At 40.5% G+C, this 25,332-nt stretch overlaps 1 protein-coding gene and 1 pseudogene across 2 annotated transcripts in view; one reads left to right on the top strand and one right to left on the bottom strand.

Moving 5' to 3' along the window:
• The window catches only part of Fam168a (family with sequence similarity 168 member A), a 128,850-nt gene that overhangs the window by 32,531 nt on the left and 70,987 nt on the right, over positions 1-25,332 (top strand). The gene's annotated exons all lie outside the window — the stretch shown is intronic.
• On the bottom strand, positions 13,595-14,029 carry LOC150053472 (small nuclear ribonucleoprotein E pseudogene; annotated as a pseudogene).

Here is a 25,332-nt window from a genome sequence, read left to right as displayed (position 1 = left end):
CTCAGATCTCAGCCTCCAGAATAGATAGGATTACAGGTGTGAGCCACTGTGCTTATGCCCAGCGTATTTTCAGATATTTATAAAGTAGCTTTTTTGTGCTCATTTTTGGTATTGGAGATGTGGCAGTGGACAAGGCAAATAAGGTTCTTGGAGCATACAGTCTGGTGATAGAATAATTCTCTTTTTTTTGGAAATCTTTCAAGGACTGATTTCCTGATTAGTGGTGATTGTGATCAAGTTACTATCGGTTATTGTTACCATCTTGGATGTTACTCCCTTTAGCTCTGTTTTTCTATTTTCCCCAATTTTAGCAGTTTCAGAGGCCTTCTCAGGACTCCAGGCAGCGGGGTGGGTGCTCCTCCTTTATAACCACTCAGCAGTTATTTTACCATCATGCTGCCCAACTGCCTCTCTTGCTGGGCTGAGTTCCTTTTGGGCTGGTGCCCTTCTTAGCTGACTCATGTGTAGCTGCTTGGCTGATCAGTAGACAGCTATTCACTGTTACTGGAACAGGCCCCTGATAACCACTTGTCTGCCTTGAACTTTGCTTTCTAGCAGCATTGAAGTAAATATCACTTCCCAAGCATGTTAAGCTGTTAGTGTTCTCTGGTATGTTCCTTTTTCCTAGGATATCCTGATCTCCTTTCTCTAGGTTAATAATTTTCATCTTTTCATAGGTCATCTTCCTCTAAGCCTCTCTTGACCCCTGAAGACTATATTACCACATTCTTTTTAAAAAGAATATTTTTATTGTAATTAATAGAAGGGTTACATTATATTCACCAGATAGAAGGTACATTACTTCACAAATATTGATACCCTTTCTCATGTCATGGTTATATTACAACATTCTTGCTACTGCTTTCAATTAGGACCTTTATTATACTGTATGGGAGTTGACAGGGTCCATGTTTTCAAGAAACCTGCAGATTTTAGCATTTGATCTTAGCTAGATTACTGCCACCATTTTCACTCATCAAATTCATTTCTTCTCTCATTCATTGAACTTGGCTTTGCTGATAGCAGACATTCTGAAATGAAAGTGACCACCTGGGAAAATCTGATGGGATTTTCCTTTATTGCTCTCTTCCATTGTGTTTCACCCTTGCCTTTGTGTCAGTCTCTCTAGGATTGACATAATCCTTTTGTATAAAAAAAATAATGTATCTTTTATATCCATCCCTCTTACCTAAGAGATTCTAACCAATCAACTGTGATGGAACTTTATATTCCTATTTTTCTTCCTTAAATCTCTGTCCTGTGATTTCTTGAAAAAAGTGCCTATTATGGAAAAATTTGAAAATTTGGTAAATAAACCTCCGAATAGAGACCAGTTAAAAACTTTTAGTATTTTAGCTTTCTTTCCTTCTTTCTTTTGCCAGTCCTGGGGCTTGAACTCAGGGCCTGAGCACTGTCCTAAGGCTTTTTCCTGAAGGCTAGCATTCTGCCACTTGAGCCACAGCACCACTTCCAGCTTTTTTTTTTTTTTCTGTGTATGTTAGTGAGGAATTGAATCTGAGTCTTCGTGCATGATAGGCAAGCACTCTATCACTAGGCCAAACTCCCAGCCTAGTATTTTAGCTTTTTTTTTTTTTAACTAGTTGTGGGTCTTGAACTCAGGGCCTAAGCACTGTCCTTAGACTTTTTCTCAAGGCTAGAGCTTTACCACTTATGCCACACCACCACTTCCAGCTTTTTTCTATGTATGTGGTACCGAGGAATCGAACCAGGGTCTTCGTGCATGCTAGGCATGCACTCTATCACTAGACCAAACTCCCGGCCCTGTATTTTAGCTTTTTAAATAATGTTTATTTCTTCGCACTTTATTTAATTAAATATCACTCAATAGATAGTTTTATATATAATAGTTTTAATGCTTTTTTCTTTTTTTTTTTTTCCTGGCAGTATTGAGGTGTTTACTCAGGGCCTCGAGCTTATATAGGCAGGACTAGTGAGCCACTTTTTGTTTTGGTTTCCCCCTGCTACCTGGAATAGGGTCTTGCTTTTTGCCTAGGCTAGTCAGGACTATGGTTTTCCTATTTGTTCTCCTGTGTTCCTATGGCAGGTGCAAGTCATTTTGCCCAGCTATTTATTGAAATAGATTCTGGAATAGCTAAGATTACAGGTATAAATCATTGTACCTGGTCTACTTAACACTCTGTTCTGTTTTGTGCCAGTCCTGAGCAGGAGCACAGGGCTGGGACACAGTCTCTGAGCTCTTTTGCTCAAGGCCAGTACTCTTTTTTTTTTTTTGCCAGTCCTGGGCTTAAGCTCAGGGCCTGAGCACTGTCCTTGGATTTTTCTCAAGACTAGAACTCTACCACTTGAGCCTCAGCACCACTTCTGGCTTTTTCTAGGTATGTGGTACCAAGGAATTGAACCCGGGTCTTGGTGCATGCTAGACAAGCATTCTACCACTAGGCCAAACTCCCGGCCCCTCAGGGCCAGTACTCTTAACCACTTGAGCCACAGCTTCACTTCAGCTTTTTGGTGGATAATTGGAGATAAAGTATCTCAGGGACTTCCCTGTCCAAGTTGGCTTAGAACATGAGCCTCAGATCTTAGCCACTTGAACAGCTAGGATTACAGGCATGAGCCATTTGGTACCTGGCACATTATGGTTGTTACATTTATGGTTATGGTTGCATATATGGTTATAACATATACATGTATATTACATATAAAGGGTTGTTACATTTCATGACATGATTAATCACAACTTCATTTGATTGATTGATTGATTGAATGAAAGAATCTCACTTGGTAGCCCAAGCTAGCAAAGAACTGGAAAACCTCTTACCTCAGTTTCCCATGTGCAGGAATTACAGATGTATGCAAATGCATTTGGTTAATCATAACTTTATTGTTAGTTTTTTTTTGGTCAGTTGTGGTACTTGAACTGTGTACCTGGGCTGTGGCCCTGAGCTCTTCAGCTCAATGCTACTGTCCTACTCCTTGAGTCACAGTGTCATTTCTGGTTTTTTGGTGGTTAATTGGAAATAAGAGTCTTACTGACTTTAGTACCTTTAGTGCCTGGACTGGCTTTGAACTGTGGTCCTCAGATCTCATCCTTCTGAGTAGCTAGGATTACAGGTGCAAGTCACTGCACTGGCATAGACAGTTTTTATTTGTTATGATATTATCAGTAATGTTATGATAAGCATCTCTGGCTCTCAATTTTGATCTGTGCTTTAAGACAGGCTCTTACTGAGGAGCCCGAGGTTGGTCTCATGCATGTGGAACATGCTATGATGATAGGTTATTACTACCTGTGCCAGGTGCTTTTCTAAGTTATTTATTTAAATTAATTCATCATTTAATCCTTAAAACAAGCTCCTCCCGCCCCCCCACCCCCAAAGCCCTGGGGCTTGAACTCAGTGTCTGGGCACTATCCTTGGACACTTGTTGTTCAAGATTAGCCCCCTGCCACTTGAGCCACAGCACCGCTTTCAGATTTTTCTAAGAGTGTGTGGTAGCAAGGAATTGAACCCAGGGCTTCATGCATGCTAGGTGAGCATTCTACCACTAGGCTACACTTTTGGCCCCTAAAGCAAGCACTTAACCATTAAATTTTGCTGTGAAATTATTAGTATATACAAATTATAATTGAATACAAAGGAAAGTGTTAGACTGTTGATAAGAGCTAGACTGATTTTATGTATACTTTATTTCATCCTTACCACATCTCTGCAAGGTTGGGTATTTTCATTTTATAATTTGAAAAAAATAAAGTCTCAAGATTAAGAAATGTATCCAGGTTCATACAATTTAGAAAAGCCAGAATTGGGAGTTAATATATGTACATATATGAGCATACATATATTTCACTTATATTTGTATGTGTATGAAGCTGAGGATCACAGGGTTTATGACATGTGAGACAAAAAAATTCTACCACTGAATTTTAATTCTAGCTCAGATTTATTTATTTATTATTTACTTTATTTTTTGTAGTGGGTCATGGGGCTTGAACTTGGCCTGGGCACTGTCCCTGAACTCTTTAGCTCAAGTCTACCACCCTACCCCTGGACCTGGGTGTTGTCCCTGAGCTGTTCAGCTCAATGCTTACCACCCTAACCTTGAGCCAAGCCCCACTTCCCATTTTCTAGAGGCTAATTGGAGATGAGTCTCAGGTCCTTTTGTGCGTAGGCTGGGCTTTGATCCTCAGATCTCAGCCTCTTGAATAGCTATGATTACAGGCTTGAGCCACCACCCGGGTTCAGATTGATTGATTGATTGATTGATTGATTGATTTATGCCAGTCCTGGGCTTAGGCTCAGGGCCTGAGCACTGTCCTTGGACTTTCTCAAGGCTTAGCACTCTGCCATTTGAGCCTCAGCACCTTTTCCAGCTTTTTTCAATGTATGTGGTACTGAGGAATCGAACCCGGGTCTTTGTGCATGCTAGGCAAGCACTCTACCACTAGGCCAAACTCCTGGCCTATTTATTTTTGAGACAGGCTCTCACTATGTAACCCAGGCTGACCTGGAACTCTTGATCCTCTTGTTTCAGCTTCCTGAGTTATGGGATTATAGGCATGGACTATATACTTAGTCTTAGACTTTAAACCAAACTCAGCATTAGTCTACTTCCAAGTCCTTTGCTTCAGACTTTGTTAGTACAGGCAAAGTGGGTGAGCAAAATTCTAAGCTAAGGGAATATGCAACCAAATATGTTCGTTCCTTTTTTTTTGAGGGGGAGGTACTGTACTGAAATTTGAATTCAGGGCTTTGTGCTTGTTAGGTAGTAGTTCACTGTATTTTCAGAGAAGAAGTAAAACTGAGTTGTATATTTAAAAATATGAATTTCTTCTTTCCATTTTCTCTGCATCTTCCTTCTCATCTAGAACAGATTAAAACAGTCCTCTTGTGCAAGAACTTCCCCAGTATTGTATTTTTGGCTATTGTTCCTAATGATAGCATGTGGCAGTTCTGAATGCCTTTGCCATGTGCCTGATAAACAGAGATTCATTCAGGGCAGCTGTACCATGCAACCAGATGGGATTTAAAATTGGCATGTTCATATTTTTATAAATGAACTAATTTAAAAATGTCAATTTGCAACCTGATGTTGCCATGTTAGAATTTTCCCCAATAAAGAGTAGGGAATGTTTTGTTAAATTGTTTACACTTGTTGTGTAGAGCACAGATGTGCTCATCTGGCTGAAATACTTTCCTAAAATTGTTTGCAGTAGAAAACAGAAAAATGGGCAGTTTCTGCTTTAAGTTTAAAATGGCTGTTGAATAAAGAACTGCTGTGAAAGCTTTAGTTTTATAGAACTGACTTTTAATAGTTGTTTCTGTAGTTGTGCTGTATAATTAAATAATAGTGGTTTAGCCTTGAGGATCAAGGCTATATTTAAAACAATTTGCAACACACAGACCCTGTTTCACCACTTTTTTTGGCCAGTCCTGGGGGCTTGAATTAAGAGCCTGAGCACTGTCCTTGAGTTTTCTCAAGGCTAGCACCCGGCCATAGCACCACTTCTGTCTTTTTCTGTGTCTGTGATACCAAGGAATTGAACCCAGGGCTTTGTGCATGCTAGGCAAGCAAGCACTCTGTCACTAGGCCAAACTCCCAGCCCATGAACCTCATTTTTTTTTTTTTAGTCAGTTGTAGGGCTTGAACTCTGGGCTTGGGCACTGTCCCTGAGCTCTTCAGCTCAGGGCTACCACCCTGCCCCTTGAGCCACAGCACCACTTCCCATTTTCTAGTGGTTAATTGGTGATAAGAGTCTCATGGTCTTTAGTGCCTGGGTTGGCTTTGAACCTTAATCCTCAGATCTCAGCCTCCTGAGTAGCTAGGATTACAGGCGTGAGCCACCTCGCCCAGCTATGGAACTCAATTTTTTTTTTTTTCCCCGAGTCCTGGGCTTGACCTCAGGGCCTGAGCACTGTCCTTGGACTTTCTCAAGGCTAGAGCTCTACCGATTGAGCCTTAGCACCACTTCCAGCTTTTTTCTATGTATGTGGTACCGAGGAATCAAACCTGGGTCGTTGTGCGTGCTAGGCAAGCACTCTATTAGTAGGCCAAACTCCTGGCCCCACGAACTCAAATTTTAACCTGTGTTTTCCTGTTTTTATTTTTGCAGTGTTGGGATTTTATTCTAAAATTAAAAATGTTCAGAATCATCTGTAATTTTCATTACATGCTAGCATGAAATAAACTTCTTCCTTAATTAAATTTCACATTAAGTAGTGTTTTGGTTTGCCGAGGAAAGCTAAACAAGATCTTCTGGTTACCTTTTACTAGAATTGTGCTTTCTGCCTTTTCCCAAGGCCTTATGGAAATGTTCATCATTACACTGATTCCAGCCTGTGAAGGACATAAATTTACCAAAAAGGTTCTAGTAGTGTGTGAACTGGTCCTGTTTTCCAGTGTTGTTCCTAAACAACATTTCCTGAGGAGTTCTTAAATACTGGGTTGGAACACAGAAATGAATTAAGTATAGTTTCTCTTCCATTGCTTCCTCAGTACCACACATAATCTATTCATGCACTATCTAATAGAACCGGAACCGGATGAAGTGATAGAAAAGTTCTGTATTCCTGTTGCTCAATTGACTATCAGCAGCAATATGCAGTTCTTCAGTATGTGAAATATGAATAGTGAGCCTTTGAGCTGAGATGTATTTAATCATTTTTTAAGTTTCAGTTAATTAAAATTGAAATTTTAATAGGTATAAATGCTAATAGCTACTCAGAAAGCACAGATCTAGAAGGTCAAATTAATGAGGAGTCAGACATGTAAATAAGAAAATGGAGGGCCGGGAGTTTGGCCTAGTGGTGGAGTGCTTGCCTAGCATGCGCAGAGACCCAGGTTCAATTCCTCGGTACCACATACATAGAAAAGCTGGAAGTGGTGCTGTGGCTCAAGTGGTAGAGCACTAGCCTTGAGGAAAAAAGCCCAAAGACAGTACTCAGGCCCTGAGTTCAAGGCCCAGATCTGGCAAAAAAAAAGAAAATGGAATTAAGTGTAATAAAAAGGCTGAGTGTATAGTTCTGTGGTAATCACTTTTCTTGAGTTTGATCACTTGTGATCATTTATGAGGTCTTGAGTTGACTCCTTAGCACTGAAAAAAGCATTATAGGGGTCATGGAAGAAATATATTTAGGATTTTCTCTAGGATTAGTCAGATACATCTGGAGTAAAGTAGGACTCAGGGAAAGAAAAAGTAATCAGTTCTGGGAATGGGAAGAGTAATTTAAGAAAAGTGTTAACAGCTTCATGAATCTTAAAAGATAGTGGATGTAATTGGTTATATCTCCTCTTTCACCTTAATAGGTTACCAGTTTTCTCCAAGTTATGATATATATTATCTCAGCTGGGTGCTGGTGACTCACGTGTAATCCTCAATACTCAGATGGCTGAGATCTAAGGATCTCAGCTTGAAGCCAACTGGGACAGGAAAGTGTGTGACTCTGTCCTCCAATTAGCCACCAAAAAGCTCTTTTTTATTTTTATTTTTGTTGTTGTTGGTTGTGTGTCTTGAGCTTTGGACCTGGGCTCTGTCCCTGAGATCTTTAGCTCTAGGTTAGTGCCACTTTGAGCCAAGTGCCACTTCCAGTTTTTTTTTTTTTTTTTTTGGTGGGTCATGGGGCTTGAACTCAGCCTGAGCCCTGTCCCTGAACTCTTCAGCTCAAGTCTACCACCATAGCCCTGGGCCTAGGTGTTGTCTCTGAGCTCTTCAGCTCAATGCTTACCACTCTATCCTAGAGCCAAGCCCCACTTCCCATTTTCTAGAGGCTAACTGGAGATAAGAGTCTCAGGTCTTTTGTGCCTGGGCTGGCTTTGAACCTTGATCCTCAGATCTCAGCCTCCTGAGTAGCTAGGATTACAGGTGTGAGCAACCACGCCAGTTACTTCCAGTTTTCTGGTGGTTAATTGGAGATAAGAGTCTGAGGGACTAATATGCCTGGGCTGGCTTTGAACCACAATCCTCAGATCTCAGCCTCCTGAGTAGCTATGATTATAGGCATGAGCCACTAGTTTCCAGCAAAGCTCAGTGTTTATCTATGGTTCAAGTGGTGGAGTGCTAGCCTTGAGTGAAAAAACTGAGAAATAGCACCCAGGCCCTGAGATCAAGGCCCAGATTGGGTACATGCACACACTACACCCACCCACTTCAGTTACCTCCCAAATTGTTCCTTATTGCTGATTTAGAATAAAAGAAATGTCCTAGTTTTTACTGTATAAATATTATATATGATTTTGTTATATAAACTAAATGAACTATTGGTACTTGTGAAGACATTTTTTTAAAAAAGATTTTATTAACATTGATTTTTTTACATCATATTTCAAATGTCATGTTTAACAAGTATTCAAGAAGGGAATCACTGTATGCAATCACTGGCACATAAATTTTAGAACAAAATTAAAATTAAGCTGAGAGTTTGTCATAGGTACATATCGATCTATATAATGTATCAATATATCTACAGAATATATATTCCATCATAGATTTATATATCTATATAGTTATATTTATGTTTTCAAGTTCATGTCAATGAGCTTGAGTACCGGAGTATTGAGTCATCACTCTTGTACTGTTTGGATCTAATATCCACATATCAAGGAGATCTTGTACCTTTTGTTCCTTTGATCTTGGCTTATCTCACTCAGCATGATTTGCTTTAGTTTCATCCACTTCCCAGTGAATGCCATTATTTTATCTTTGTTAGCTATGTAGAATTCCATTGTAAATATATATATGCCACATTTTTTTTTTGTATCCATTCATCTGTAGTGGGGCATCTGGGTTGTTTCCATCACTTGGCTATTGTGAATAGTGCAGCGATGAACATGGCAGAGCAGGTGTCTTTGTCATATCCTGGCTTACGATGCTCAGTATAGATGCCTAGGAGTGGTATGGCTGGTCTATTTTTAGTTTTTTCAGGAACCTCCAAACTAGTATAACCACTAGTTGTACTATTTACATTACCACCAATAGTGCAGTAGAGTTCTTTCTTTACATCCCCACCAGCATTTGTTGTTGTCTGAGTTCAGAATATTGGCCATTATGATTGGGGTTCGGTGGTATCTTAGGGTTGTTTTTATTTGCATTTCTTTTATGACTGTGTTTGATGGGCATTTTTTCATATGTTTCTTTGCCATTTTTACCTCTGCCTCTGGTAAGTCTCTCTTTAGTTCCTTTGCCCATTTAGTGATTGGTTTGTTGGGTTTGGGGGGGTTAGTTTCCTGAGTTCCCTGTAGATACTGGATATTAAGCATTTGTCTGATGTATTCTTGGTAAATATCTTTTCCTGATTGGCTGTCTTTCTACTTTGTAGCTATGTCTGTGCAGAAACTTTTTATTTTTAGCTAGTCCCATTTGTTGAGTCTCTCTCCAATCTGTTGTGACCCTGGGACTCTGTTCAAGAAGTTTTTGCCTGTGCCTATGAGTTCCAGTGTCTCTCCTATTCTGTCGTGTAGCAGTTTCAGTTTCAGGGAAGACATTTTTTTTAACCTCTTCTTAGACATGCTTTCATACAAAAACGTACTCTTTTCCATACCTTCTAGAAATTCAGTTCTGCTTAGGTTTGAATTTTCTTTTGTGAACCATAAATGAATTTGTTCTCATCCTACATTTGTGTCGTCGTCGTCGTCGTCGTCGTCGTCGTCGTCGTCGTCGTCGTCGTCGTCGTCGTCCTCCTCCTCCTCCTCCTCCTCCTCCTCCTCCTCCTCCTCCTCCTCCTCCTCCTTCTTCTTATTCTTATTATTTTTGCCAGTCCTGGGGCTTGAACTCAGGGCCTGAATGCTGTCCTTGGACTTTCTCAAGGCTAGAGCTCTATCACTTGAGCCACAGCACCATTTCCAGCTTTTTAATTTTTTTAATAGCAAACTTGAAGTGCAAGGCCACTTGAGCTTTTCTGGTTTCTGGTATATTTATGTTGTATTTTGTATGCTTCAATCATATATATCAATATATATATGTATATATATATGGTTTTTGGTGGGTCATGGGCCTTGAATTCAGCCTGGGCACTGTCCTTGAGCTCTTCATCTCAAGGCTACTGCCCTAGGCCTGAGCCCGGGTGTTGTCCCTGAGCTCTTCCCTCAAGGGTAGGGCGGTACCGCCTTCACTTCCCATTTTCTAAAAGTTAATTGGAGATTAGAGTCTCAGGTCCTTTTGTGCCCAGGTTGGCTTTGAACCTTGATTCTCAGATCTCAGCCTCCTGAGTAGCTAGGATTATGGGCGTGAGCACTGCAGCCAGCTGCTTCAATCATATTTGTAAATGTTCAGATTCTTCGTATATTCAGATTTTTTGCTTACAAATGCACACACGCACACACCCGTGCACATACCCACACACACACAGAGACTTAAATAGAACCAGGTGGTTTGTATTGTATTAAAAATGGAGAAGTTCTGGCATCCAATGTGTGTGGGATGGCATATAAAGGGTGATGTTTGTTTCTGCAGGGCTAAAGAGAAAGTATATGAACTATTCAGAGATGCAAGGTGCCAACAACGAAGCTGGTGGCACTTACTCCTGGCAGTATTGGAGGCAACGTTTTGCTTCTGCGGGTTGGGGTATTAGTAGGCATGTCAGCCTGGATGACAGTCTAATTCATAATTTCCACATTGCTGGGATGACAGGTATGTGCTATTTTTTTTTTTTTTTTGCTGGTCCCGGGCTTGAGCTCAGGGCCTGAGCCCTGTCCTTGAACTTTCTCAAGGCTAGAGCTCTACCTCTTGAGCCTCAGCACCACTTCTGGCTTTTTTCTATGTATGTGGTACCAAGGAATCGAACCTATGTCTTCGTGCATGCTAGGCAAGCACTCTACCACTAGGCCAAACTCCCGGGCCCAAGGTGTGTGCTATTATGTCTAGTTTTTCATTGAAATAGGGTCTCATGAACTTTTTGCCTAGGCTGGCTTTGAACTGTGATTCTCCTGATCTCAGCCTCCTAAGAAACTAAGATTATAGATATGAGTCATTATATACCTAGCCTAGTTTGTACTTTTATGACTTGGTTTAGGGCATGCTTCCAAAGGGAGATTCTGCAGAGCAAACTAAATTTGGTTGTATGCTTTCAGTAAGAATATCCTCTGTTTCTACAGTGTTTCTGATATGGTGTATTGAATATACCTTGCATCTTTTTCTAGAGCTCAGAGACAACACCCAGGCCTAGGGGTAGGGTAGTAGCCTTGAGCTGAAGAGCTTCCAGAGCGCCCAGGTCAAGAATTCAACCTCCAGACCCACAGAAAAGAGAGAGAGATTATGGGATGCTGGTTCCAGTAGGTTGGGATAAGGTGCTTTATCATAGAAAGCTCTTAGCAAGGGGCCGGGAGTTTGGCCTAGTGGTAGAGTGTTTGCCTAGCATGCATGAAGACCCGGGTTCGATTCCTTGGTACCACATACATAGAAAAAAGCCAGAAGTGGTGCTGAGGCTCAAGTGGTAGAGCTCTAGCCTTGAGAAAGTCCAAGGACAGGGCTCAGGCCCTGAGCTCAAGCCCAGGACTGGCAAAAAAAAAAAAAAAAAAAAAGAAAGCTCTTAGCAAATGTTAACTAACATCATTGGGATTTTCACCTTTGGTCACATTACCATGCATACCCAAATTATTTATAAGTTGTCATTAAAAAATAACCTAAAATTCACCTTAACGCTACTCAACTGTGTACTTAAAAATAGTTAACATTGTTGTGTAACTGGTCTGTAGAACTTTTTCTTCTTGTAAAAGTGAAACTCTAACTCGCCATTTCCCTTTCTTCTCACTTCCTGGCATTCTGTTTTACTTTCCGTTTCTGTGACTTTCACTATTTTGGGGTCCTCATCCAAGTAGAATCATATATTGTATGCCTTTCTGTAAATGGCTTATTTTGTTTAGCATAGTATCTTCAAGGTTCATCTATGTTGCAGTAGTGTGTAACAGGATTTCCTTTAAAGGCTAAACAATATCCCATTGTATGAATGAATATGCCACAGCTTCTTATTTTTTCTCCATCCACTGGTGGACACTGGCTAGCTTCTATTGCTATTGTGAAAAACTGTAATGAACATGAGTATTATTAGCTCTTGGAAATTCTGTCTTTAGCTCTTATGTGTGCGTATCCAGAAGTAGAATTGCTGGTTTCTATTGAAAGTCTTATTAATTTTTTTAGTATCCTCCATAGTGTTTTCTGTAGTTACTGTATCAGTCTAGTTTGTGATATTGACTGTTTAGCTCTATGTAATTATCTCTTCCATCCTTTTTCTTGCAAATGATGTAATGTCATACACTTTTTATGACTGAATAATACTCCATTGTATACTATATTTTCTGCATCCATCAGCTGATGAGTTTCTAGGCTGGTTTAATAGCACCATTATTATGAATAGGAATGCTATAAACATGGATATACAAGAATCTCCATTGTATGCTGACTTAGACTTCTTTGGATATATTCTCAAGACTAAAAAAATTGCCGATGGCCTGGAAATGTGACTTAATGGCAGAATCCTTGCCTACCATGCATGAGGCCATGGGCTCAATTCCTCAGTACCACATCTGTCTATGATAATGATTTATTACATTGATTAGTACATGTCTATGATATACAAACCCTTAGCCTAATTTTGATTATGTTCTAAAAATTAAGTGCCTGTGATAGTATGTAGAGATTCCCTTCTTGAATACTTATTTGTTAAACATATCATTTAAAATATGATGTAAAAATCAATGTTAATAAATTCTTTAATAAAATAAAAAAAAAAAAAACAGCGTGAGAGCTGCTAGGGGTCACAGTGTCAGCTCCCGAGTCTGCACTGTGTCCCTGGCCAGTCAATTCACCATCTACTTCCCCAATAAATTCACCTTTTTTTTTTTTTTTTTTTTTTTTTTTTTTTTTTTTTTGCCAGTCCTGGGCTTGAGCTCAGGGCCTGAGCACTGTCCTTGGACTTTCTCAAGGCTAGAACTCTACCACTTGAGCCTCAGCACCACTTCCGGCTTTTTTCTATGTATGTGGTACCGAGGAATTGAACCCGGGTCTTCATGCATGCTAGGCAAGCACTTTAACCACTAGGCCAAACTCCCGGCCCAAATTCACCTTTTTATATGAAAAAAAAAATCTGTCTATGGAAAGACAGATTGAAGAATTAAGAACAAGCCAGGTGTGGTGGCTCACACCTGTAATCCTAGCTACTCAGGAGGCTGAGATCTGAAGAACCAGGTATAAAGCCATTCTGGGCACAAAAAAAAAAAAGAAAAAGAAAGAAAGAAAAAGAAAGATAAGAGAATAGTGAATATTGAAATGATCTAGAACAGATTCCTTGAAGAGATTTATTAGAGTATCTACTTGAATGACTTAAGGTAAACTAGAAAGCCACTGAGAGAATGTACTAGAAAGGAATTCAGAGCAGGCCAGGTGCAGTGGCTCACCCCTGTAATCCTAGTTACTTAGGAGGCTGAGATCTGAGGATCAAGGTTCAAAGCCAATCCCGGGCACAAAAGAACCTGAGACTCTTATCTCCAGTTAACCTGAGGAAATGGGAAGTGGGGCTTAGCTCAAGGTTAGGGCTGTAGCCTTGAGCTGAAGAGCTCTGGGACAAGATCCAGGCCAAGTTCAATAAATAAATAAATAAATGCTGTCTTTTTTTTTTTTTTTAAATAAAAAAAGAATCCCAAGGCATTTATTGTCACCTGATAACACAAAGTCATCAGAATTGTGCACACTACATCTTAACAACAGGGCTCATTATACAATATGAACGGATGTTTTCTTAGATTCCCAGCAAAGAACACTTAAAAAAAAAACAACAAACTGTATAAGATTCTTAATAACTTCTCACTTCACTGGTCATTTCTAGTTGGAGACACTTTGTAGTAGAGTAATATTATCTCCTTTTAGCATGATCTGACCCAGTTGTTTCCTTGACTTTGTTTTAGAATGAATTTCTTCTGCATCATCTAACACAAGGTTCATGTATTCATCAAAACCAATGATGCAGCCTTCTATCCGCATATTCACTTGCTCATAGAGCCACACTTGGATCTGAGATCTATTTTGCAAATATCTGAAGATAAGGTTCTGCGCGACAGTGATTATTTAAGGAAAACAAAATACAGCAATAGTGTAGATTCTATTCCCCGAGACTAAGGTTCTACCCCCTTCTCCCCTCACTTTCCCTTTTTCTTTTCTGAAAGCGAGGTCCAACTGGGCATGCACTGGGGAAGACTGGGAGACACACCACCCCCTCCCTTCCGGTCCTGGAAGCCCCTGATTCCTTCTTCCCGGGCCATTATTCCTGCTGCCACCCGGCTTTCACAGGCTCTGCTGCCCCGCCATGCCTGCCCTCCCGGCCCGGACCCGGCCTATAAATGCTGTTTTGAGAATTAAATGAGAGAATATATAAAACACCTAAACGTGTGCTTGACATATTACTTTACTCATTAAATACATTTACTGTATGTCTGTTGGTAGTGAGCTAGGTGTCAAACAAGTTTATTTTGGTTTTGTTTTTCAAATTTGTTAATCAGTAGATCTTCAAGTTCTTGTTTTGTGCCAGTGTTGTATTAGGTGATCACCCTGAGCTTACTCTTGTAATCAGGAAAAGAAGTAGTAGAAAAAAAAGAAAACTACTTAGAAATTGATGGGTATGTATAAAAATAAGAGCTTGGGATTCTGGTAATTGGAACACCTGATAAGTTCATTTATTATGAAAAAAAAAACCTTCATGTGCATTTCTATCATCTTGCCTCATCACTGGATACCAGCTCAGTCACTTCACAGCCAGACTTCCTGCTGGTTTAAACCTGCTTGCTTTAGGAAAATCAGATAGGAGCCAAGTCCTCTATCCTTATAAGACCATCTGTTTTTCAGAACCACAGATGCTGCCCTTACAGTTGCAACCTAACACAACTGGAATGATTTATTCATCTCCAGGTAACATTTGTATTATCAGCCTTCTAGCAGCGTATGATATCAGCTTTACACTTAATGATGCATCTAGTACAGGTGGTAAGCTATGCTGAAAAAGATGCTTCTGGCTTAGAAATTGCTATTGGACAGGTGGAGGTAAGCTGTTAATCTTGAGATATAGCTAGAAGATGCATACAGACCCTGGCAGCAAGAGCTCTGTATCTTGACACCTGGGGTATTTCAGATCATTTAAATCATTGTTTTTCCCCCAGTCCCCCCATCAGTACTGGGATCAAACCCAGGGGTTTACAGATGCTATGTTGGCACTGTATCACTGAGTTACGTGCCCAGCCCTTGCTTTTTGAGGTGGAATAAAACCTGGTTGGCCTTGAACTTGGAACCTCCTTCCTCAGAGTTCCAGTGCTAGGATTATGGTGGTACATAACACCTAGGGTCAATTTATTAAGTTGACTGAACCAGTGTTGGATTAGGTGAAGTAATTAAGATCCCCAAAGGGAAGAGACTTAGTTTCAATTTGAAATACATAGTCAAAACTAGAACTCAGGTATTCTAATTCCTGGCCTAGTGCACATGTCCCCTTTTTGTGCAGTACTCTGAAAAACTTTAAAACAGTAAACAAATAAGAGATATGGCATTTTATCATTGTTTTTTTGCTTAGTTGGTTACTTGCTGTTATCTTGAACAAATTACCTTTTGTCCCTTAACTGAACTGAACAAGTTGTAAATTTTTTGAAGTTCTCTTCTTATATGTAACACCCATTCTGAATTGTTTTGGTGATTAAATGAGATAAAATAGGGAAAGCTGCTTAAGTCAGTTTTGATGACCACAGGCATACTAAAAGAATGCTCCTTCTCTGCAGCTCAATTGAGCAAACACTGATTAAACATTTGTTCTAGTTTAATTTCTAGGCTTTTACTTTGCCTGTAAGGTCCTGACTCTTCTTATTATATTGAGGATCTTATTTTGATAGTATTTTTTCTTTCCATGTTCATATCTCCATAGCAATTGCTGGAAAAACTGATGCTTATTTTCAGGAAAATTTCAAATATTAGTGTGAATTTGTGTTACTGTGAATGAATGTAGCTGAAGCTAGACTGAGACTTGTCATTGACCTCTTATTTATTTGTTGTTTATGTGATACCAAGGAACCAGCATCTGCCTCTCTTAAAAAGTGCTTTGAGGGCCGGGAGTTTGGCCTAGTGGTTAAAGTGCTTGCCTAGCATGCACGAAGACCGGGGTTCGATTCCTCGGTACCACATACATAGAAAAAAGCCGGAAGTGGTGGTGAGGCTCAAGTGGTAGAGCTCTAGCCTTGAGAAAGTCCAAGGACAGTGCTCAGGCCCTGAGCTCAAGCCCAGGACTGGCAAAAAAAAAAAAAAGTGCTTTGAGCCAGATACTGGTGGCTCATGCCTTTAACCCTACTCAGGAGGCTGAGTTCTAGGCCTGCAGTTCAAAGCCAGCCCAGTCGGAAAAATCCATGACTCTTTTTTTTTAATTGTAATGTATAGAGGGGTTACAGTTATATTCGCCAGATAGCAGGTGCATTACTTATACATTGATACCCCTTCTCATGTTTTTGTTCCCATTTCCCTCCCCCATGAGGCTCTTAACTCCAATTAATTACCAAAAAGCTGGAAGTGGAGCGGTGGCTGCAGTGGTAGAACTCTAGCCTTGGCTTAAGAACAGGGCCAAGGCCCTGAGTTTAAGCTCCAGAACAGGCACTAAAAAACAAACAACCCCTCACCCCCCCCAAAAAAAAAAAAACCGGACAACAAACCCAAACTAAAAAATCCAGTGCTTTGGGTGCCTCTATTTGGAGGGTTGTTATGCTAGACACTATTATCACCTCAAAGAGGTGAAATGTTGGGTTTTAGTGAATTGCTTCCCATTTAGGCTCTGTGACAAGCCATCTGCTTCTCAAACCTAATTTCCCTTTACCAGCAAGGACCTACAGGCAGTTCAGATGGAGAACAAAAGCTTTCTCCAGTTCCTGATGGTTTATAGGAGTGAGAAACTGCAGGGAGAAAGTACATCTGTTTATTGGAATTCATTTGTGATGTGGTATCCTGACTAGACAGTATTTTACCATGAATCTGCTGGGGTGGCAGAGGTGATAAAATTGTGTAATGGAGGTCTAACAACATACATTTTTACTATTTGAATTCTTGCCTGGGGCCCTGATGACCTTGTTCCAATTGATGTTTGTTTGTTTGTTTCTTTCTTTCTCCCCCCCTCTCCTCCTCCTACTCCTTCTCCTTCTCCTCTTCTTCTTCTTTTCCTTCTCTTTCCTTCTTCTCTTTCCTTCTTTTCCTTCTTCCTTCTTTTCCTTCTCCTTCCTTCTCCTTCTTCTTCTCCCCTTCCTCCTCGTTCTTCGTTCCTCCTTCCTTCTTCTTCTAATGGTGCTGGTCCTGAAGTTTGAACTGGGAGGCTGAACACTGTCCTTTGCCTCCCTCCCCCCCCTCGCTAAGGCTAGTGCTCTACTTGAGCCCAGCTCCCCTTCTGCCTTTTTTGTGGTTAACTGGAGATAAGAGTCTCATGGACTTTCCATGGACTTGCCAGCCTAGGCTGGCTTTGAACCTTGGTCTTCAGATCTTAGCCTCCTGCATGGCTAGGATTACAGGTGTGAGCCCCTGGTGCCTAGTTTCTATACTTAAAAGAAGTTATTAAAAATTTTTGATGCCTGCATCTATTGTCCAAGTATTCCATATGTCTTGTGTTTTCCTGTTGGCTGCCTTTTCTAGTTGCAGCCAACAGGAGTTAGGGTCTCATAGACTTTCCTGCTCTGTCTAGCTTTAAACCATGATCAGATTTCAGCCTCCTGAGAAGCTGGAATTACAGGCATCAGACACAGGCACTGGACATGCTTTAGATGCTTTAGTTATTTTTCAGGTTTTTGCCTCAACTAGCTTGGACTGCAGTCTTCTTTTTTAGGTTTTGTAGCTGGGATGATAGATATCACCACACACAGCTTACTGATTGAGATTGGGGATGCGGTCTCCCTAACTTTTTTTTTTTTGTGTGGCGATACTGGGATGTGAACCGTAGATACTCAACCTAGCTTTTTTGTACATGGCTGGCTTTCTACCATTGAGCCATGCCTCTATTTACAGTTTTTGCTGGTTAATTGGAGATAAGAGTCTCTTGGATTTGTCTGCCAGGGCTGGATCGAAACTGAGGTTCTTCACTCTCAATTTCCTGAGTAGGTAGGATTCCAACCAGCATAAATCACTAGTGACTAGCTCTTAACTTTTTGCTTGGGCTGGCCTTGAACTATAATTCTTCTAATCTTCACCTCCCAGGTACCAAGAATAGGTAGGAGCCATCCATGCTCAGTGATGGAAACCGCTAGCCACAAGTCCTGGGGTACTATAAAGGGAACATAAAGTGGATATGATCATCATGTGTCTGAGAGAGAAGATGGTGTTTTAAGCTTTTCAGTGACCTAAGTGGCCCACCAAGGTCATGGAATGTCAAAGACTCTACTCACTTAAGGATTAGGCTTAAATAATGAAACAGGTCACCACATAGTTCCTGAAAAGTAAGGTAGGTTGTGTGTGTGTGTGTGTGTGTGTGTGCGCGCGTGCGCGCACGCGCGTGCACATGTTAGCAGGTTGGCAAGTCTTACAAGAAGAAGAAGAGAACACACCCAAATAAAATCAGAGATGAGAAGGGACATATCACTACAAAAACTACCAAGATCCAGAACATAATAAGGGAATACTTCTCAAACCTTTATGCTAACTGATTTGAGAATCTGGAGAAATGGATGAATTTCTAGCAAATATTGATGTACTCAGACTAAACCAAGATGATCTAAACCAACTAAACTGACTCATTTCAGGTAATGAAATAGAAATGGCTATATAAGACCTTCTACCCAAGAAACTACCCAGTTTAGGAATATGGAATTAGTATGGATGAGAATTGAGGCAAGTTTCATGTTTATTGTTCGTTGACATTAAGAAGACTGTTAACTAGTTTCTGTATGACTTTGAGCAGTTAATTTCCAAGCTTTGGAATTCTAGTTTATAAAATAGGTGACTGGGATCCATGGACACTATTATAGCATTTATGCTATTTGTAGCTGTCCTGATCTAGATGACAAGACAAAACTCACATTGGCATTTTAAACAGATTAAATTTAATATAAAGAATTAACTAAGTATTGAGAAGGGGAGGGAGAGGGAAAGTGGGACAAAAATATGAGGAGATCAATGCACCTGATAAATGTAATTGTAACCCCTCTAAACATTACCCCAACAATAAAAAGGATAATAAAAAAGAAGAGCTAAGTAAAAGATGACCGGCTATTTGAAGGGATGTTAGAGAACCCTAAGGTATGATAGAGGTAGTAACGATAGAAAATGGCAACTATCCTCAGGGCTGATCAGAAAAAGAACTAAGCTCCTTGAACAAGGAGCTGAGCTTCAGATCCCTGAACAGTGTGTGACTAATGTAGTAATATGCTACTTGTTACTATGATACAGAAGAAACTAGCTGGTGAATGCTTGCCTTAGACCTTAACGAGTCACTGCCTGGAAATCCTAGAGCCCTCCGCACATGGACCTACTTGCTGCTCAGAAGAAAACTGAACCTTGAAAAGGTTCCTTCCCCCACCCCTCTCCCCCAGCCTTCTTGTAGTCTCCAGCACCCTCACTTGGCAGGTACTCATATGAAAAAACAGAAATGTCTCTAGGATGTAGTTGGGTAACACAGGACAATTGGAAATTGGTTTAGAATCCTAAGATAATAAATTAACAACTTATGAGTAAGTGGATCACACTTTAATTCTAGCTATCTGGATGGATATGGTTGGAAAGATTTTGTTTCCAGGCTAGCCTGGACAGAAAAGTCCATGAGATTCCATCGGTGGCAGAAATTGAGTATAGTTGTTTGTCCCTGTCATCCCAGTCATACTTAAAAAGGTGGATTGTGCCTAGGCAGGAAGTGAGACCCTATCTGAAAAATGGCCAGCATCAAAAAAGGCTAGAGGTGTGGTTCAGTGTATAGTGCTTGCCTAGCAGGTGCAAAATTCCCAGCACCATTGAGAAAAGGTTAAAAAAAATTTTTTTTTTAGCCAGGCGTGGTAGTTCACGTCTGTAATCCTCGCTACTCAGGAGCTGAGATCTGAGGATCATGGTTCAAAGCCAACCCAGGCAATAAAGACTGTGAGACTCTTTATCTCCAGTTAATCACTAGAAAAGGGGAAATGGGGCTGTGGCTCAAGGAGTAAGGTGGTATCCTGGAGGAGAGCTCAGGGACAACACCCAGTCCCAGGCATAGGGCAGTAGCCTTGAGCTGAAGAGCTCAAAATTTGGTGGATCTTGGGGCTTGAACTCTGGGCCTGGGCTCTGGTTTTGAGCTTGGGGCTTGAACTCTGGGCCTGGGCTCTGGTTTTGAGCTTTTCAGCTCAAGGCTACCTCCCTACCCCTTGAACCTCAGTGCCACTTCTAGTTTTCTGGCGGTTAATTGGAGATAAGAGTTTTATGGACTTTAGCGCCTGGGCTTGCTTTGGACCATGATCCTCAGGTCTCAGCCTCCTGAGTAGCTAGGATTACAGGTGAGAGCCACCATGCCCAGCTTGTCTTTTTTTTATTATTAAAGAATTTATTAACATTGATTTTTCTAGCTTGTCTTTTTTTCAACTTAGGATCTTGCACTTGCTGGCTTGGCTGGCATTCTACCACTTCAACCTTGCCTCCAGCCTTACTATTTTGTTTACTTTCTCTATTTTAGAGATGGAGTCTCATGGACTTTTCTAATTGTGTTGGCCTTTAATATTAGTCCTCTGGATTTCAGCTTCTTCCTCATAGTTAGGATTAAAGGCATGGGCCTCTGGTACCTAACTAGTCTATTTTGATATCTGTCATCTCCTCTGCACTGTAAGCTCAGTAGTGGCTGAATAGTGTCTGATAAGTCTATCTGTATTGATCCTAAAACAAGGTTTTTGATATTTAAAGAGTTGCTTAGGCAGGCCAAGAGTTTGGCCTAGTGGTAGAGTGCTTGCCCAGCATACACAAAGCCCTGGGTTTGATTCCTTGGTACCACATACATAGAAAAAAAAGCTGGAAATGGTGCTGAGGTTCAAGTGGTAGAGCTCTAGCCTTGAGCAAAAAATGTCCAAGGACAGAGCCTGGGCCCTGAGTTCAAGCCCCCGACTGGCCAAAAGAAAAAAAAAATTGCTTAGCAAGTACTGTTGAATGAAGAAAGGTTGATTTAATCATGGTTCTTCCTGGGAGGAAAACAATACATTCTCCCTTGCAACTGCTTTGTGTTCTATAAGTTAAAGTTTATTGAAGGCACAGACCTTGTTGCTAGAGTGAACACAGGAGAACTTTTGCTGAACCTGTTACAAAAGAAACAGCTAATTTTCTCAGAGAAATGTAGTAAAAAGGATGAAATAAGTTCTGTTTTCATCAGGTGACTTTCAAGATGACCTGTAATCTCTGTTTTGCCTTTTGAAGACATTTGAAGATCTGTGTATAACTGGGTGAGGAGAAAGAAAAATTCAACTCTTGAAAACATTAGAGTTGGAATTTAAACTTGCCAGGTTCTCTTTTATAGGCAAGCTTCACAAAGACATTAAGTTTACTGGTATGTGAACATTTCAATTGGCTGGTCCTCCTTTGTGGTTTGTACCAAAGAAATAGAAAAATAATAGCAAGCCACACCTCCTTAAATAGGCATGTGACAGATGTTTCTTAGTATTGTGTACAGAAGACCTGGCCCAGAAATATAAAGTACTGAAGGCTTTAAATACAACTTGGCCTTTGTATGTACTATATTTTCTCCATTAGGAAACAACTTGGAAGAGAAGGAACAGGAATATACCTTGTGAAAAATACCTTGTGTAAATAATACCATAGTTTTATGTGGTTTCCTCCCTCTCTGCCTGCCTCCCTCTCTCCTTCCCTCTCAACACCGTGAGGTGCCCTTACTCCTTCTAAGGCACACAGTCAAAAAGTGGAGTCACTGTGACTCCCCGTTCTTCTCCCTCTACTCCATTGCCATTCATTCATTCATTCATTCATTCGTTTGTTTGTTTATTTGCCAGTCCTGGGGCCTGAATTCAGGGCCTGGGTACTGTCCTTGAGCTTTCTTAAAGCTAGAGCTCTACCACTTGAGCCACAGTACCACTTCTTGCTTTTCCTATGTATATGGTACCAAGGAATTAAACCTGGGTCTAGGCAAGCACTCTACCAGTAGGCCAAACTTCTGGCCCATCCATTGCCTTTTTATATTAAGTTGTGATTTAGTTGAATGGAATGATTCCAGATTTTCTACTGCTGTAATTGACCGTATTATGAATGACACATTTCCTATATTATGTTGATTTTAATTGGAGACTACATAGCTTTTCATTAACTGAGCATCAGATGCAGTCTTATATTTTCCCTAAAGGTAAATGGATTAAGCCAGATGCTTTTATGTACTTTGATTTCCATAACAACTCTTGAGAGAATAGTGCCACTTAGTTCTATTTTTTAAATTAGTATATACTAACTGTGACATTTCTACACATGTGTACAATGTACATAAATCAAGCTCATCCCCTCTATTGCTCTGTCTTACCCCTCCTGCTGCCTAATGAAATTTCAACAGGCTTCACAATCTGTATTTTTTTTTTGCCAGTCCTGGGGCTTGAACTCAGGGCCTGAGCACTGTCCTTGGGCTTTCTCAGAAATAGAGCTCTACCACTTGAGCCACAGCACCACTTCTGGTTTTTTTTTCTATGTATATGGTACCAAGGAATTGAACCCAGGGCTTTATGCATGCTAGACAAGCACTCTTACCATTAGGCCACGCTCTCAGCCCAAAATCTCCACTTTTAAAGGATTAACAACTTAGCCAAGTTACTAAGTGGTAGAGTTCACAAAGTACTAAATCTAATGCCTATATAGTCTGAGTTTAGTTTTTATTTTTTGGTCAGTCATGATCTGACCAATCTGTATTTTTTTTTTTTTTGCCAGCTCTGGGCTTGAACTCAGAGCCTGAGCACTGTCCTTGGACTTTCTCTAGACTAGAATTCTACCACTTGAGCCTCAGCACCACTTCCGGCTTTTTTCTATGTATGTGGTACTGAGGAATCAAACCTGGGTATTCATGTATGCTAGGCAAGCACTCTACCACTAGGCCAAACTCCCGGCCCTGTAAGTATTCATAATCAGATAATATTATAGATTTGTGAATGCCTCAGAACACTATAAAATAGTGGTTAAAAGCTTTGTGCCTCCTGGGCACTGGAGGCTCCAGGCTCACACCTCTACTTTTTACTACTGAGGAGGATGAGAGTTGAGGATTGAAGTTCAAAGCCAGCCCAGGCAGGAAAGTCTGTGAGACACTTACTTCCAGGAAAAGTGGAAGTAGCACTGTGGTTCAGAGTGGTAGAATGCTAGCCTTGAGAAAAAAAAGCTCAGGGACAGCCCTTAGACCCTGAATTAAATCCCCACAATATACCAAAAGAAGCAAAAAACTTTGCCTATGGATGTGTGTGTTTGTTTTACTTGGGATTGAACCCAATTCCTTTAGATTGCTAGGCAAATGCTCTACCACTTGAGCTACACCCCCAGCCATGAAAAGCATACATTTTAAATGTCAGAGTTCTGAGTCTGCCACTTTCTAGCTCTCTGATCTTGAGAAGATTTTTTAAAAATCTTTTGAGCTAAAATTCATGTATCATAAAGTCTACCTCTATCCTTGTAAGATATAGGTAAGTGGTAACATATTTACAGGCTTTTACAAATATCACCATTTAATTTTGTGGGTTTTTTTTTTTAAATCACTTCTAGAAACCTTGCACCTATTACCAGTCACTTAATTCTGCCTTCCCTTCCACCTAGCTCTAGGAAACCATGAATATCTCTCACCTGCCTGCCTGCCTCCCTCATTTCCTCTTTCCCTTCCTTCTTCCTTCTTCCTTCCTTCCTCCTCATTAATGGATTTGTCCATGATAGACTTGGTTAAGTCTCTTTTATCAACCAAGTGGCTATAATAATACCTACTTAACTGGTGTGATAATTGAAGGAGAAAAAGTTTTAAAGGGCTTAGAATTGTGCCTGATACAGAAAACGTTGTTGTTATGGTTTTTATTACTTTATTCAATGTAATTGTGATCATTATTTTGTTTCATGTATAGCACCTAGCATTGGCTTGGGCATATGATAGGTACCCTCACCCAATTTCTATGACCCATGCTATGTGCCAGGTGTTGTTTAAGGGGGTTTTAAATATGAATTAAAATTCTGTCCTTGTTCTCAAAGCTGTCCAAAATTTCATGGCAGAAGTAGATGTGTAAAAATGTATATAAATGTGCCGGAAGATGAATTAGTATTCATCTGGTACTTTATATATAAAGGGAGAAGAATAATCGAGTTAGGAAATACTGGGTGATAGAGGAACAGGTAGGCTAATTCTCAGGCTAACCGCATAAGGTAGGAATTCTTAATTTACATCATAGTAAATGAGGACATTAAGACTCAGGATCTTGTTAAGATAAATAATTGGGTTGGGGTTAAAAGCAAATCTGACTAGAAGCAAAACCTTATTTCCAATGTTTATAGAAACAATGTACTGGAATTTTTTGAAATTTGTAAATAAGTCCTACAAAGCTAAACCCCTGTTTCTGGCTTAAAAAAATCATTGGATTCATTACATATTATGACGTGGCTGTCTTGGAGCTTATTGCTTCCTTTAACTTCTCAGGCAAGTTTAGACCAAATTGTGGCCCCAGTTCTGGTGAGATGGGCTCTGCCCCACACTGGCTTTGTCCGTTGTTTCTGTGGCCAGACTTCTGACTGATACCTCTCCTTTTCTGGGTCACGAGGCTTCTTTGTGTGAAAAGGGACCTTGGGACCTGAATGGAGGGTTTGTGCAAAGCTTCCTGTAAATGAGAAGTGTCCCTGTCATGAGCCATGCTCTCCTGGCAGCAGATGGATTCGGATTCATCATCTGGCTTTAACTTTCCCACCCCCTTTTGAGTTTCCATTGGATCTAGTGGTCACAGAGCAGCTTCCATTGAATCCAGCAGCTTATTCTGGTTACATTAGGCACCCTCTTGGCTTGCCTCTTGAACAGGCTGGTACTGAAGTTATTTTCCACAGAATATCAAAGCTGAGGAGGCTCTTATAAATCACTGACTTTAATCTCTGCTCACTTTACACAGGAAGAAAGTTGAGGCCTAGTAAGGTAAAGTACTAAATCAGATCCCACTGATTCTGTGGCAGAGTTGAGATCAAGACCTAGATGCCGTGACTACAGGCTAGTTTTTCCCCTATCAGACTCTACAACGTTCTGTTTTCCTATATCAGTTAATTTTTGAGAGGACAGAGGGCCATACCTTATGTACCCTTTTATCTCTCAGAGGACCTAAATTATTTGAGAGGCTTAGTAAGTTCTTGGGTTTTATTAAATGAGTGGTTATCAGGTTTTTTTTTTGGGGGGGGGAAATAAGCTGTCTAATAGAGCT

The sequence above is a fragment of the Megascapheus bottae genome, chromosome 16, assembly GCF_031878675.1.
Source record: "Megascapheus bottae isolate mThoBot1 chromosome 16, mThoBot2.hap1, whole genome shotgun sequence".
Taxonomy (NCBI): Eukaryota; Metazoa; Chordata; class Mammalia; order Rodentia; family Geomyidae; genus Megascapheus; species Megascapheus bottae.
Note: the sequence above shows the minus strand (reverse complement) of the source record. Positions and strands in the feature narration are given on the sequence as shown.